The sequence below is a fragment of the Hyla sarda genome, chromosome 1, assembly GCF_029499605.1.
Source record: "Hyla sarda isolate aHylSar1 chromosome 1, aHylSar1.hap1, whole genome shotgun sequence".
Lineage (NCBI taxonomy): Eukaryota > Metazoa > Chordata > Amphibia > Anura > Hylidae > Hyla > Hyla sarda.
In genome coordinates this window covers 74,010,431-74,026,804 of record NC_079189.1, presented here as the reverse complement: position 1 = coordinate 74,026,804, position 16,374 = coordinate 74,010,431, and the positions used below count along the sequence as shown (strand labels likewise).

At 43.3% G+C, this 16,374-nt stretch overlaps 1 protein-coding gene and 1 long non-coding RNA gene across 4 annotated transcripts in view; one reads left to right on the top strand and one right to left on the bottom strand.

Moving 5' to 3' along the window:
• Window positions 1-3,957, top strand: part of LOC130355662 (uncharacterized) — an 80,751-nt gene extending 76,794 nt beyond the window's left edge. The window contains exon 4 of the long non-coding RNA XR_008888616.1: window positions 3,356-3,957. This is a non-coding gene — a long non-coding RNA (uncharacterized LOC130355662). The remainder of the gene's footprint in view (window positions 1-3,355) is intronic.
• The window catches only part of STIM2 (stromal interaction molecule 2), a 137,705-nt gene that overhangs the window by 35,969 nt on the left and 85,362 nt on the right, over window positions 1-16,374 (bottom strand). The gene's annotated exons all lie outside the window — the stretch shown is intronic.

Here is a 16,374-nt window from a genome sequence, read left to right as displayed (position 1 = left end):
CTGCTTCCTTTTACGTCTTCTCTATACAGTATAATACAGGTATTTACTTAGGAGCATGAGTGTATAACCCACCACCCAGAAGTTAAACCAACATATAGAAAAAAGAATGAATGACAAAGGTCACATTTACAGATCTGGCTTTGGCACGCCTTGTAACTTCACATATTCTCAGATTTCACTATAAAAGGTAGAAGAAGAAAAAAAAAGTCAGCTTCTGTATGCATTTTACCATAAAATGGGTCTTTATGCTGTGACCATTCCAGACTATGGAAGGATCAGACTGACTTTAATATAATAGTTGGATCTCATCAGTTCTTTCTGTTCTAGATCTACTGTGAAAAAGAATATCCCACTGAAATCCATTGGGATCCGCTGTGATGTTCATTTTGGAATAAAGAAATTGATTTGATCAGAGATCGGGCGGGGGAGAAACCTTCATTACCTCCGTTCTGGTTCTCACTGATTAAGATATTTAGTGGAAACATTTTAGGCTGGGTTCACACTATGGTTTGTCATTACGGTTCCCGTATACGGCTGGGAGGAGGGGTGGTCGACCACGTTTTTGCCTGCGGTCGGGAAACCGCATACGGCCGAAAAAGCAGCTGCGGTTCACTCCGGTCGGCTCATAGACATACATTAACTACGGTTCCCGAATACGGCTGAGTGCGGGCGCCGCGATTAAGCTCCGCCCACCCCTCCTCCCAGCCGTATACGGGAACCGTAATGACAAACCGTAGTGTGAACCGAGCCTTATAAACCTACAAGTCAACCTATGAACTGGATTTTATCGTTTTCATATGGAACAAAATATAAGTTAGGGGAACAAACCTAAATGAAAATGCAATCTACTGGCATCGTGTTATAGCTGAAGGAGCTGAGCTTGTGTATGACGATTTAGCATAACTTATTTATTGATATATTTGCCTTATCTGCCAGTGATTGAAAGCCTTGCTGTATGAATTTGAATACAGACATAGCTGTCAATCATCAATTAAAGGGGCACTGCACTGGAAAACTCTTTTTCTAAATCAACTGGTGCCAGAAAGTTAAATAGATTTGTAAATTACTTCTATTTTAAAAATCTTAATCCTTCCACTACTTATCAGATGATATATGCTCCACAGGAAGTTCTTTTCTTTTTGAATTTCCTTTCTGTCTGACCACAGTGCTCTCTACTGACACCTCTGCCCATATCAGGAACTGTCCAGAGCAGGATAGTTTGCTATGGGGATTTGCTTTTACTCTGGACAGTTCCTGACATGGACAGAGGACTTGGCATAGAGCACTGTGGTCAGACAGAAAGGAAATTCAAAAAGAAAAGAGCAGGAACAGCTGATAAGTACTGGAAGGATTAAGAATTTTTTTTTTAATAGAAGTAATTTACAAATCTGTTTAACTTTCTGGCACCAGTTTATTAAAAAAAATTAAAATAAATAAAAAAGGTTTTCCAGTGGAGTAGCCCTTTAAAGGGATACTCCACTTGCCAGCGTTCTGAAATAAATGTTCCGAATGCTGTTTTTGGCGCTGCAGGGGTCGTACATGCCCTTCATGATGTCAAGACCACGCCCCTCAATGCAAGTCTATGGGAGGGGGCGTGACGGCAGTCACGCCCCCTCCCATAGACTTGCATTGAGGGGCGTGATCGTAGTCACGAGGGGCACAAAAACAGCGTTCGGACCATTTATACTTCAGAACGCTGGCAAGTGGAGTATCCCTTTAATTGGTAATTGACAGCTATGTCTGTATCAGGCTGTCAATCAGTGGCAGATAAGGCGAACACTGGCCAGTGGAATACCCCTTTAAGACTCCAAAGCCTAGAATACACAAAGATTTTAACTAAAAAGTTAAAAAGTAGCAATGAATCTTTTTCCACATATGTATATTTCTACTCTGTACCATAATGCTGGTAGACCAGACAGCTCGTCCAAGATGGCACTTCTCTTACTAAGCCTGTACTGCAGTCTATGCTCCATTCACAATACTGCAGGTTTTCGGGAATTCTATCAGAATTCCTGTCGGCTGAATTCTTGCCCCGAGCTTGTTCTGGGGTTTTGTCTTTTGAGGACATGTAGTCTTTACACCAAGTACCGTAACACATCAAACTGTCCTACATTATACAAGATAAGGTGCTGGGGACATCAGGAGGACAAGATTGTCGACAGTTTTCGGTTGTAACCTGCCAAAGTTTAAGTGCAGTTCTGGTGAACGTAGGGGAGGATTCTTTTATTTTATTTGATTTTTTTACATTTATGTGGTAATTTTATTTTATTTAACCTGTCACATTTGGTATGACTTTTTTTAAACACTGAAATGTATCTTAGTGTTCCTATCATTTTAAAAATCTTTTTGACCTGTTAAAGGGCTTGTACAATGTAGAAAACGCTTAGTCAAACACTGAACACCCAGACCTCGACCAAGCCAAACTTCTGGACAGGGACACTTCAAATGAATGCTACTACCGGGCCCAAATAAAACAATGCTTTGTCACGAATATCAAAAGTAGGGCTGTAGTTAATGGGGTTCTCCACTGCCCTGCCTTCCGGAGCTCCGCTCACAGCATCCGGAGGTTTTTCTCCGAACGCTGTGTGCGGGCTTCTGTGTTCGAGGCCACCTACTCGTGATGTCACGCCCGCCCCCTCAACGAAAGTCTATGGGAAGGGGGCGCGACAGCGGTCGCGCCCCCTTCCCATAGACTTTCGTTAAGGGGGCGGCCTCGAACACGGAAGCCCGCACACAGCGTTCGGAGAAAAACCTCCGGATGCTGCGAGCGGAGCTCCGGAAGGCAGGGCAGTGGAGAATCCCTTTCATTATCTTCATAATACATTCATTGGCAGATGCATTTTGTGTATTTGTATGTAAGGGATGCATTGTGGGAGAAGCTAGACACAGCTGTGCAAAGGCTGGAAGGAGTAGATTTAAAAAAAAAAAATATATATATATATATATATATATATATATATATATATATATATATATATAGCAAAAGGAAAGTCTGGCACAGAGCTGTAGTTTGCAGTTGAAAACTTAGAATTTCTTTATTTCAGTATAACGCAATGCACAGGATAATCTGACGCGTTTCGCACCTAAGTGATCTACGACTAAGCACTTAGGTGCGAAACGCGTCAGATTTTCCTGTGCATTGCGTTATACTGAAATAAAGAAATGCAAAGTTTTTAACTGCAAACTACAGCTCTGTGCCGGACTTCCCTTTTGCTGTACGCTGTGAGAGCCGGAGGCGGTACCGGTGTGTCCGTAGCGCGGGCTAAGGAGCAGCTGCGGGTGTGGTGAGCGGTGATCCATTGTTGTGCATATATATATATATATATATATTTATTATACTTTTTTGTTGTTGCAGGAAACAGAAGATGGTGTGCATAGAGATAATCCCAATGTATGCATGAACCTAGGGAAATTGGCTGACTAATCGTCCACAAACCATCTTTATAAGTCAATTAGTCATTTTAGTCCTAACCGCAGCCACGAGTATGCAGATTTTACACAATCGAATAGGATTTGAGAACAGTTCTCCTTATTGAACATGACGTGGCCAAATGATCGACTTCGCTTCATAGATTTGGTGGTGAAGGGGGAAGATTTAAGTTACGATCTGAACACCCACTGAGTAGCTAACAGTTTGCATTACCTGTACTCAGCCAGCAAATTGTAAATCTGTCAATACGTTTCCTCTTTTTGGTACATTATGTAATGTCAGCATTTTCTAGTGATTTCATCCTTTAGATGGCAATAGGCCCTTGTAGGAGTTAAAATCCGTATCACCTCTCCCATCAGGAATGTGAAAAGTATAAAGAGAAGCTCAATGGCTCTTGCACTGGGACCATATAAGGAATTAGAGTTTCTCCTGTTATTCAAAGAAATTGTCTACATCAGTGATCAGCACCGTAGTCTTGCTTCCCGTACAATATTATTCAAGCAATTTCCTATTCCCAACAGTTGTGAAAACGTACAGCACTTATAAGTAGGAATGATGTGTGCAGCATAAAGCTATCAATATTAAGAGATTATTCATTAATATATTTGTATACATATACACACACACATATAAAATGTATGTGTGTATATTTGTGTTTGTACAGTGGTCCCTCAAGTTACAATATTAATTGGTTCCAGGACGACCATTGTATGTTGAAACCATTGTATGTTGAAACCAGAATTCTATGGAAACCTGGTAATTGGTTCTAAAGGCACCAAAATGTCATTCGAAAATAGGAAAAAGTGAGGATTAAAGATAAATAAGTAGATAACTAATACAGATAAAGCAAATCCTTACATATAAAAGTAAGAAAGATCTGCTGGGAGCTGTAATCACTGTCTATGTCAGTGTGCCTCCAGCTGTTGCAAAACGACAAGTCCGGGCATGCTGGGAGTTGTAGTTTTGCAACCGCTGGAGGCTCCCTGCTTGGGAAACACTGGTCTATGTAGAGGACAGGAGCTTCTTCAGGATACTGTACAGTACACGAAGTGTCCTAAAAAAAAGTAAAATGGAGTCGACCTCACCTGGTGTCCAAAGGAGAAGGTAACCCTGGTACAGATAAAGAGCACAAAACATGTAATACCTCCCTGTACTGTAGGGGGCGCTACCAGACCCCAGTCAGTGCATACGCTTCAGTAATACAGGGGTTTTACCAGTGAATGCCCATTCTGATTGGTCAGATCTTCCAGCCATTGACAGGTATCACAGATCTGGACTGTCCGTAGCATTGTATGTTGAGTCTGGTTTCAACTAACAATGGTCCAGAAAAAAACATTGTATGTTGAATCTATTGTATGTTGAGGCCATTGTAAGTTGAGGGATCATTGTATATCTATTTATATATAATTTGTGTGCATATCTATTTATATATAATTTGTGTGTGTATATAATTTTTATTGTTGTACTGACTGGACATGAGCGGAGAAAAAAAAAATTCAGCATTATTTTTTTTCTCCGCTCAGATCCAGCAAAAGCATTGACACCAGCAAGAAACCAGATGGACCCTATTCAATGCAGCCTAGCGGGATCTCTTAGTGTCCATTGTGCAATGGCCATGAACAGAGTCTGTGATAGTGTTATAAACAGACACTAGTGTGAACATAGCCTAAGAAAATGGTTTCTGCTTCTATCTTCTGACTGGCGGCTATTACAGACTGCCAGGCAGTGTCCCTGTAGGAGGGACCAAGATAGCGCAGAAATGATAAGAGTCCATTGTTAAAAATACAGAATCCAAAAGGAAAGTTTTTTTGTTAACTAACACATTATTCCGGCAGGCAGAAACAACACTGTTGGGTAAATGAAGCCCTATATGCTTTGCTTCTGTATATACATCTGAAGCTTTTCCCACAGTGTACACATAATGTAATGTGAACAGGTCCATAAACAAGCCACACACGACTAGGGTCAGCTAAACTCCTCAGACCTTAGCATGACATGTCAACCTTCTAATGCAGCGTTTCCCATCCAGGGTGCCTCCAGCTGTAGCAAAACTACAACTCCCAGCATGCCCGGACAGCCTTTGGCTGTCCGGGCATGCTGGGAGTTGTAGTTTTGCAACAGCTGGAGGCACCCTGGTTAGGAAACATTGTTCTAATGTGTATGGTGGCCTCCCAACTCTGCAGGATTGAGCACGGTCCTTATTGTAGAGATAAGTCACAACCAGCAGCCTTCTCTAAATTCAAAACACATGAACACTCAGGTGAGCCCAGCGTGCATCAGGAGAGTTTAAGGCGAACTCCACTGGAAAACATTTTTTTTTTTATCTACTGGTGCCAGAAAGTTAAACAGATTTGTTAAGTACTTCTATTAAAAAATCTTAATCCTTCCAGTACTTATCAGCTGCTGTTATGATCCACAGGAAGTTATTTTCTGTTTGAATTTCCTTTCTGTCTGAACCACAGTGTTCTCTGCTGACACCTCTGTCCATTTTAGGAACTGTCCAGAGTAGGAGCAAATTCCCATAGAAAACCTCTCCTGCTCTGGGCAGTCCCTGACATGGACAAAGGTGTCAGCAGAGAGCACTGAGGACAGACTATAAAAGGAAATTTTAAAAGAAAATAACTTCCTGTAGGTCATAACAGCAGCTGATAAGTACTGTAAGGATGAAGATTTTTTTTTTTATTTTTTTTTTTAAACTGGAGTAATTTACAAATCTGTTTAACTTTCTGTCACCAGTTGACCACTAAAAATGTTTTAATTTTTTTTTAAATTTTTTTTTTAAGAGTACCCCTTTAAATGCTATTTCGGACACCTCTGCGTGCATCAGAAGAGTGAGCTTTAGACTGGAAGCCACCAACCACATTTCATAAACACTTCATGGCCAGTTTATTAAGAATACTTGCCAAGGCCAGACAGGCTGACCTGAACATGACTATTAGGCCAGGTTCACATGGCCAAAAACATATAGAATGGCTCCAGACATTTGGTTGATTTGGCGGCACTAGGACTGCTCGGAAACGCATTTCAGTCTATGGAGACTAGAGATGAGAGAACTTACAGTAAATTCGATTCGTCACGAACTTCTCAGCTCGGCAGTTGATGACTTATCCTCCATAAATTAGTTCAGCTTTCAGGTGCTCCCGTGGGCTGGAAAAGGTGGATACAGTCCTAGCAGACTCTTTCCTAGGACTGTATCCACCTTTTCCAGCCCACCGGAGCACCTGAAAGCTGAACTAATTTACGCAGGAAAAGTCATCAACTGCCGAGCCGAGAAGTTCGTGACAAATCGAATTTACTGTAAGTTCGCTCATCTCTAATGGAGACGGTGCATTTCCAAGCGGGATTCGCAGAAACGCTGAACAGTTCAATGTTCTTGCAGACGCCAGAATTGGGATCTCTATGGTAGAAACATGTTCATTTATTAAAATGAATGGAACTCTGAGCAGAATATTCCGGCAGAATTCCACCCTATAAACATGACCTTAGGGTTATTGTGAATGCTGCATTGTTACAGTGGTTTTTGGTCGCAAGGCTTGTACACTAGTAGCCCCCGCTGGAAGCCCTATAACACTGTGGATGCATCTTTAAGGGGTACTCCACTGCTCAGCGTTTGGAACAAACTGTTCCAAACGCTGGAGCTGGCACCAGGAGCTCGTCATTTCATAGCCCCGCCCCCTCATGATGTCACGCCCGCCCCCTCAATGCATCAGTCATGCCCCCTCCCATAGACTTGCATTGAGGGGTCATGACATCATGAGGGGGCGGGGCTATGACAGCACGAGCTCCCGTGTTTGTTCCAAACACTGAGCAGCGGAGTACCCCTTTAACACATCCAAGTCCGCAACACAGTGGTCTCCAAATTGTGGACCTCAATATGTTGCAAAACTACAATTCCCTGCATGCTGGGAGTGGCAGTTTTGCAACATCTGAAGGTCCACAGTTTGGACCACTGTTCTAGTCTATGGTCACATAACATGACTCTTACCACAGCACCAGCTCAGACACTTACCGTATTTTTCGCCCTATAGAAAGCACCGGCGTATAAGACGCACCCAATTTATAGGTGCAAAATCTAAAAAAATTAAGATTTTGAACCCAGTAGTGGTCTTCAACCTGCGGACCTCCAGATGTTGCAAAACTACAACTCCCAGCATGCCCGGGCAGCCGTTGGCTGTCCGGGCATGCTGGGAGTTGTAGTTTTGCAACATCTGGAGGTCCGCAGATTGAAGACCACTGCAGGAGGAGGTAATACTCACGTGTCCCTGCCGCTCCGGACCCGTCACCGCTGCCCTGGATGTCGCTCCATTGCTGTCGCCGTGTCCCCGTCACTCTGGAACGTCTCTGCTGCCGGCCGGGTATCCTCGCTCTCCGTCGCCGCCATCACGTCGTTACGCACGCCAACGCACGTACGCGACGACGTGATGACGAGGAAGGAGAGCGCCGGCCATACAGGGGATCCCTGAACGGAGAAGACACCGAGGAGGCAAGTAAGGTCCCTACCGGTGTCCTGTAAGCACTAACCCAGCTATTCAGTCGGGCTGTTGGGGCCCGCCGCGATTTCACCGTGGCGGTCCTGAACAGCCCAACTGAATAGCTGGGTTGGTGTCACTTTCCCTTCAGACGCGGCGGTCAGCTTTGTTCACCGCGTCTGAAGGGTTAATACAGGGCATTACCGTGATCGGTGATGTCCTGTATTAGCCGCGGGTCCCGGCCGTTGATGGCCGCAGGGACCGCCGTGATAGAGGTGTATTCGCCGTATAAGACGCACCGACTTTTTCCCCCCAGTTTTGGGGAAGAAAAAGTGCGTCTTATACGGCGAAAAACTCCATTCCTTAATACTGCGGAAAATAAGGAAAGTCTTTTGTACTATTCTGAACCCAAAACAGATTTTTTTTTTGGTGTGAAACTTAATCCTACAATAACACAAGCTGAAGCTTGCCCAGATTTAGTGGCTGAGTAATTCCTACAATCACTCATTGTACTGTATTTATCCAGATTAATATTCAGAACATTTTTTGTGGATCACACTTACAAGCTGTGCTCTAGCACGGTTGTATTTTGTAAGCGTGGATTTCCTTTCATCTTGGACTCCATTCTCTGATTCTTTACTAGAGTGGAGTAATCCGTTGTTTATCTGGAAATACACTACACCGCTGAGGAATGGCGGAGTAGGAAGTGCGAGATCCAGCCAAGATCTTATGGTAACATTCAGTAATAGTGTCTGGTGAACTAAACACTAAACTTCTGCTCTCATGGAACACGACTAAAAGCAAAATAAACCATTATTAGACTATAGGGACATGTTCAGACACTATAGGATTTAACAGTGAACCAGTCACCATAACAGTCTATCAGCATCATGTTATAGGGCAGGAGGAGCGGAGCAGATTGATATATTGTATCATGTGAAAAGATTCAGGATATTTTGTATTCACTTCACGTAAACATCTACGAATTCTGTGACTCAAGAGTCCAGTGGGCGGTCCTCCTCAATGATCAACAGTTTACATTATGAAAAATAGAAGTTATTCTGAAGCTCTTCCTCAAAAATATATTTATCCATCTGCACAGCTCCCCCTGCCCTATATATTGCTGCCAATAGACTGACTAGCAGGCTTACTTTGACCAGTTCCCTTTATGTTCGGGGGCAATTACTTGTAAGGCTGTATTATAAGTCATTGGGGTACATTACTGGTATAAGTGAAAAACGTCATTATGTATACTGCTGCACACCGGCAGTATTATAAGGTCAGAATGTAGGAACATAGGCTCAGATTTATCAAACTATGTGGGAGTAGAAGGGGAGTGATTTTCCCACAGCAGCCAATCACAGCTCACGTTTCACTTTACCAGAACATATTAGCTGAGCTATGGGAGGGGGCGCACCAGTCATCAGGCATGGAGCAAAGCTTAGAAAAATAAAAATGCCCCAAAGCCACCACAATACCTGTTCTGTGTCCCCTGTAGATATCCATGTGATTTTGCCAGCTCCTGTGGCTCCTGTTGTCTCCTAAATATTCTTTTTCCTTGCTTGCAGCCCAGACTACAACTCCTAGCAGTCAGTGCGGCTCTTTGTAATGGCTGCAAGCCAATTGCTCTTACTGTCTGTGTGCATGCTGTGCTGTTGTCAGCAGCAAACACTGTTTTTTTTTTTGTTGTCTTTTTTTAACCCCTTAAGGACCAGGCCATTTTACACCTTAAGGACCAGAGCGTTTTTTGCAATTCTGACCACTGTCACTTTAAACATTAATAACTCTGGAATGCTTTTAGTTATCATTCTGATTCCAAGACTGTTTTTTTCATGACATATTCTACTTTAACTTAATGGTAAAATGTTATGGTAACTTGCATCCTTTCTTGGTGAAAAATCCCCAAATTTGATACAAAATTAGCATTTTTCTAACTTTGAAGCTCTCTGCTTGTAAGGAAAATGGATATTCAAAATAAAAAAAATTTTGGTTCACATATACAATATGTCTACTTTATGTTTGCATCATAAAATGTATGAGTTTTTACTTTTGGAAGACACCAGAGGGGTTCAAAGTTCAGCAGCAATTTTGAAATTTTTCACAAAATTTTCAAACTCACTATTTTTCAGGGACCAGTTCAGTTTTGAAGTGGATTTGAAGGGTCTTCATATTAGAAATACCCCATAAAAGACCCCTTTATAAAAACTACACCCCCCAAAGTATTCAAAATGACATTCAGTAAGTGTTTTAACCCTTTAGGTGTTTCACAGGAATAGCAGCAAAGTGAAGGAGAAAATTCAAAATCTTCATTTTTTACACTCGCATGTTCTTGTAGACCCAATTTTTGAATTTTTGCAAGGGGTAAAAAGGAGAAAATGTATACTTTTATTTGAAACCCAATTTCTCTCGAGTAAGGACATACCTCATATGTCTATGTAAATTATTCAGCGGGCACAGTAGAGGGCTCAGAAGGGAAGGAGTGACAAATGGTTTTTGGGGGGCATGTCACCTTTAGGAAGCCCCTATGGTGCCAGGACAGCAAAAAAAAGAAAAACACATGGCATACCATTTTGGAAACTAGACCCCTCGGGGAACGTAACAAGGGGTAAAGTGAACCTTAATACCCCACAGGTGATTCACGACTTTTGCATATGTAAAAAAATATATATTTTTTTTTTACCTAAAATGCTTGTTTTCCCCAAAATTTTACATTTTTAAAAAGGGTAATAGCAGAAAATACCCCCTAAAATTGTAACAATTTCTCCCGAGTACTGCGATACCCCATATGTGGCCATAAACTGTTGCCTTGAAATACGACAGGGCTCCAAAGTGAGAGCGCCATGCGCATTTGAGGCCTAAATTAGGGACTTGCATAGGGGTCGACATAGGGGTATTCTACACCAGTGATTCCCAAACAGGGTGCCTCCAGCTGTTGTAAAACTCCCAGCATGCCTAGACAGTCAGTGGCTATCTGGCAATACTGGGAGTAGTTGTTTTGCAACAGCTGTAGGCTCTGTTTTGGAAACAGTGGCGTACCAGACGCTTTTCATTTTTATTGGGGAGGGGAGGGGGGCTGTGTAGGGGTATGAGTATATGTAGTGTTTTTTACTTTTTATTTTATTTTGTGTTAGTGTAGTGTAGTGTTTTTAGGGTACAGTCGCACGGGCGGGGGTTCACAGTAGTTTCTCGCTGACAGTTTGAGCTGCGGCAGAAAATGTTTCTGCCGCAGCTCAAACTTGCAGCCGGCTACTTACTGTAAACCTCCGCCCATGTGAGTGTACCCTGTACGTTCACATTGGGGGGGGGGGGGGGGAGAAACATCCAGCTGTTGCAAAACTACAACTCCCAGCATGTACGGTCTATCAGGTCTATTTGGTAACAAACTCAGTGTTTTGCAACCAGTGTGCCTTCAGCTGTTGCAAAAGCTACAACCCCCAGCATGTACAGACAGCGGAAGGGCATGCTGGGTGTTGTAGTTATGCAACAGCTGGAGGCATACTACTTTGGCTGGGGATGCTGAGGATTGCAGTTATGCAACAGCTGGAGACACACTGGTTTGCTACTTAACTCAGTGTGCCTTCAGCTGTTGCAAAACTACAACTCTCAGCAGTCACCGACAGCCAACAGGCATGCTGGGAGTTGTAGTTATGCAACCAGCAGATGCACCACTACAACTCCCAGCATGCACTTTATCTGTTTGTGCAAGCTGGGAGTTTTAGTTATACAACAGCTGAAGGTAAACTTTTCCATAGAAAAAATGTGCCTCCAGCTGTTGCAAAACTATAAGTCCCAGCATGCCCATAAGGGAATGCTAGGAGTTGTGGTGGTCTGCCTCCTGCTGTTGCATAACTACAGCTCCCAGCATGCCCTTTTTGCATGCTGGGAGCTGTTGCTAAGCAACAGCTGGAGGCTGTCACTCACCTCCTGCTGCTGCTCCGGGACACAGGTCAGTCCCTCGCCGCCGCTGCTCCTGGGGCCCCGATCCCAACATTGACGCCGGGGATCGGGGTCCCCAGCTCCCGGGGTCCACGTCCCGCACACGCTCACGTCCTCCGGAAGAGGGGCGGAGCAGGTTGCGGGAGTGACACCCGCAGCAGGTGCCCTGATTGGTGGGCCGGTAAACCGGCCGACGAATCAGGGCGATCGTGAGGTGGCACCAGTGCCATCTCACCCCTGCTGGCTATGGCTGTTCGTGGCTGTCTCTGACAGCCCCGATCAGCCAGTAATTCCGGGTCACCGGGTCACTGGAGACCCGATTGACCCAGAATCGCCGCAGATCGCTGGACTGAATTGTCCAGCGATCTGCGGCCATCGCCGACATGGGGGGACATAATGACCCCCCTGGGCGATATGCCGCGATGCCTGCTGAACGATGTGTTCTTTATTCTTTGGGTCAATACGATTAAAATGATACCCATGATTATACACTTTTCTATTACTGTTGCGCTTAAAAAAAAAAAAAATCGCAAGCTTTTTAACCAAATTAGTACGTTTAAAATCCCCCTATTTTGAAGACCTATAACTTTTTCATTTTCCCATATAAGCGGTGGTATGAGGGCTCATTTTTTGCGCCGTGATCTGTACTTTTTATTAATACCATATTTGCTTATACAAAACTTTTATTACATTTTTTATAAATTTTTTTGGGAATAAAATGTTATAAAAAAGCAGCTATTTTGGACTTTTTTTTTCTTTTTTTACGTTCACGCCGTTCACCGTAAGGGATCATTAACATTTTAATAGTTTGGATATTTACGCACGTGGCGATACCAAATATGTATATAAAATTATAATTGTTTACACTTTTTAGGGGTAAAATAGGGAAAATGGGACAATTTAAGTCTTTATTGGGGGAGGGGGGTTTTCACATTTTTGTTAACTTTTATTTTTACACTCTTATAGTCCCCATAGGGGACTATTTATAGCAACCATTCGATTGCTAATGTTGTTCAGTTCTGTGTATAGGACACAGCACTGATCAGCGGGAAGGCAGATCAGAGCAGAAGACTCCCGGAAGGCAGCGGAGCCAAGTGAGGGGACCTCCGTCTGCCGTTCTGGATGATCGGATCGCCGCGGCAGCGCTGCGGGCGATCCGATCATCCTGTTAAGTGACCACGATGCTGCAGATGCCGTGATCTGTATTGATCACGGCATCTGAGGAGTTAATGACTGACATCGGCGGGATCGTGGGTGTCCGCCATTACTGGCAGGTCCCTGGCTGAGATCCACAGCCGGGACCTGCCGTGCATGATGCCGGAGCGCTTGCGGTTATGCTCAGGACGTAAATGTACGTCCTGGTGCGTTAAGTACCAAATCACCAGGACGTACATTTACGTCCTGCGTCATTAAGGGGTTAAACTATCCTTCACCCCCAGAAATAAATCATGCTATGCTCTGAATGGCAGCAGTCAGTGATAAGATCTACAGCAGGAAAAGAGCGGGGTTATGTGCTGAAAAAACTTCTCTGCCTGCAAAATCCTCACACAGGGAGGGGAGGGGGAGGTGTGGCTGTGAAGACATAAATCACGTGGTGTTTGTCTTGCAGGAGGGTGGGGGCTAGTCTCATTGAGGGGTTTGCAAAGAGACTAGGAGGATCAGATAATGACTTCTTTCTCTCACTCCCTGCATGTAAGTGACAGCTGAAAGAGGGGAAACTGATCTATATAGCTAATGAATGATATTTAGACAAAAAAATAGGTTGGTGAGAGGGAAAGGATGGACTATGGGTTTAGTTCCCCGGAGAACCCCTTTAATATGCATAAACTCTGCCCCCTCATGTCTTTATGATGCGAGAGACTATGCCCAAGTGCTTTGCTCTGCTAGCAGAGCGGAAGTGTCGCTGCCTTGCTACACCTGAAAGTCTGTCACATCATGAAAACATGAGAGGCAATCGCCTGTTATTGGAGAGGGTACCTGCATCCCGCGGGACATTACTTTCTGCAGTGGCCACTGTTACAGTAACGTGGTGTTACATGAAGCACAGTCAATCAGACCCCCATGTAATACATGGTCACGGGGAGTATTCCAGAATGGGGCCAGTGTTTGCTGTGTAAGGGCTAAATGAGAAAGGTCCCAAGTAGGGACATCCTTCTGCCTTATTAAGTCATAAAATTCTAGTGTAATGATCTCAGCAATGATTTTTATGTTGTGTGAGTGGCATAATAGATAACCTGAATAAGGGAAGTCAGATCTCAGCCTCACTGTATACAGCACAGAGCTGGACATTAGAACATAGGTGGATGGGTATATGTTTTCCCAACACATTCTAAAGATCTAAGTAGTAGGTCATGATAAATTGGGCACTAAAAACCAGAAACCAGCTCAAGGACATATTGCAAAACTTGGCATAAATAATTTGGTGAATATAGATATTAGTAAGTTGAACAAACTTACAAGCAGTCTTAAAAAGGAATTTGTCAGCTTTTCAGTATATTATGCTTAGAGGTAAAGGAGGTGTTGCTAAGCTGCAGCATGCATGCCTTATCCCGTCCCCTACTCCTTCCCCTGCATAAATGATGTACAGGGCTCAGTTCTGAAGGCCCAGCCAGAAGGGGTAACTTAGAAAGTGCTTTATATTCATAGCGATAATTAGTTTATAGTTACACACTAGCAGGTTTTTGTGACCTGGTATTGGGAGAGTGTTGTTTCTTATTCTAATTATGTTTATTGTGGGATTCTATTCATTTAATAAAATATATGTTTTTATATTTAATAAGTTAATACTTCAGATTCTGGTCTGATTTATCATTTTTGTGGTGAGGTAGAGGTTACAAGCCCACTTACTTTTTGTGATGGGTCAGGCTTTTAGAAAGAGGTGGGGGAGAGAGCAGGCATGCATGCTAAGGCTCAGCCCTGTCTATGACACTTGAGCTTGAAAGGAAATCTATTATCACTTTATTAACAGCCATCAACTAAGACGCAGGTATGATTTGTTTTATTTAACTATAGTTATCTGACCACATCTACAGCTCAGCGTGATATACAGCTGACAGATTCCCTTTAAACAAGACTCTAAATGTTTATTTCATATCCGTAAGGAGAACACACCCACATTTTGCAGTTTAAAAGGACTGAGCCCTGGTGTTTGCTTTGACTATTCCAAAACATACAATCATTACTTTTATCAGTTCATATGATGAGGAATGCATGGGATTAATGCTAAGTAGGAAGATTACACATTATCTTCATATTTGGAGATTTCATTTTAGCTCTCTCCCAGCATCCCTGCTGACCCATCACATGTCACGGTTAATGATTTATGGCTTAGGCTGGGTTCACATCAGCTTGAGCTCCACTCTGAGGAGCTCCATTCTTGGAGTCCGTTCATATTACAGGATTTAAGCGGAGAAAGAAAAAGAATCCTACTGCAAGCAGTAATTTATTTCACCGCTTAACTCCTGCAAAACAAGGGACACTTGATTGAATGGGATCTTTCGGGTTTCAAAGTCAATGGGACCAGTCAGGACCCTTTGGCTCTGTCGGAGCTTCCCCAACAAAGCTCAATGCTAATGTGAACACTGGCCTTGGGCTTACCTCCTGTATTTAGGTGTCATATGGTAAACATACATGCATGGCAACTTATTCCACCATCTTTGTTAGGAGCCAAGATGTTGCATGTCACATGATATCATGCAATGGGACGTTACATGACCTATATGATCTGTCATTAGTGTCATCTCCCCACAGTGTGCAGAAGTTTTTTTTTTTTTTTTTATTTAATTTAAAAAAAAAAAAAAAACAATAAGAAACCACCGGTTACATAGTCCGAACAGCCATACAGAGGAAATGGACATAGGAGAAATGAGACAAAGCGTACATATCAATATACATGAATGATCAGTCTGACTGTTAAGGTGCAAGGACTACCCAGGGTAGACCCGTATCAACAGTGAAAAATAAAACTTCGATTCGTCACAAACTTCTCGGCTCGGTAGTTTCTGACTTTAGCCTGCATAAATTAGTTCAGCTTTCAGGTGCTCCAGTGGGCTGGAGACTCTCCTAGGACTGTATCCACCTTTTCCAGCCCACCGGAGCACCTGAAAGCTGAATTAATTTATGCAGGCTAAAGTCAGCAACTGCCGAGCCGAGAAGTTTGTGACGAATCGAATCACTGTAACTTCGCTCATCTCTAGTCAGCTTCTTCCATTTAGAACACGTCGGGGGTCTGGGATCCATCCAACGAAGGTGTGTCAAAAGTATTACTGTCCCTTGATCTCTTTGATTGTAAGTCTGGTGTACAGCGGCCGATGTCTTTAGTTGGTGGTCCGGTGTCATGTAAGCAGCGAACGTCATGTGACTGCCACAGCCAATCAGCAGCCTCAGCGGTAACGTGATTTACTCCTGAGTGGTTTTTCACAAATCACACAAGGTTTTTGGTGCAGTTTTATTTCTCTCTTCCACTACCCTTACCTTAAAACCTAAATTTTAATGGTTCCATTTTGAGGGTACATATATTATACAACCCAGCAATTCTGC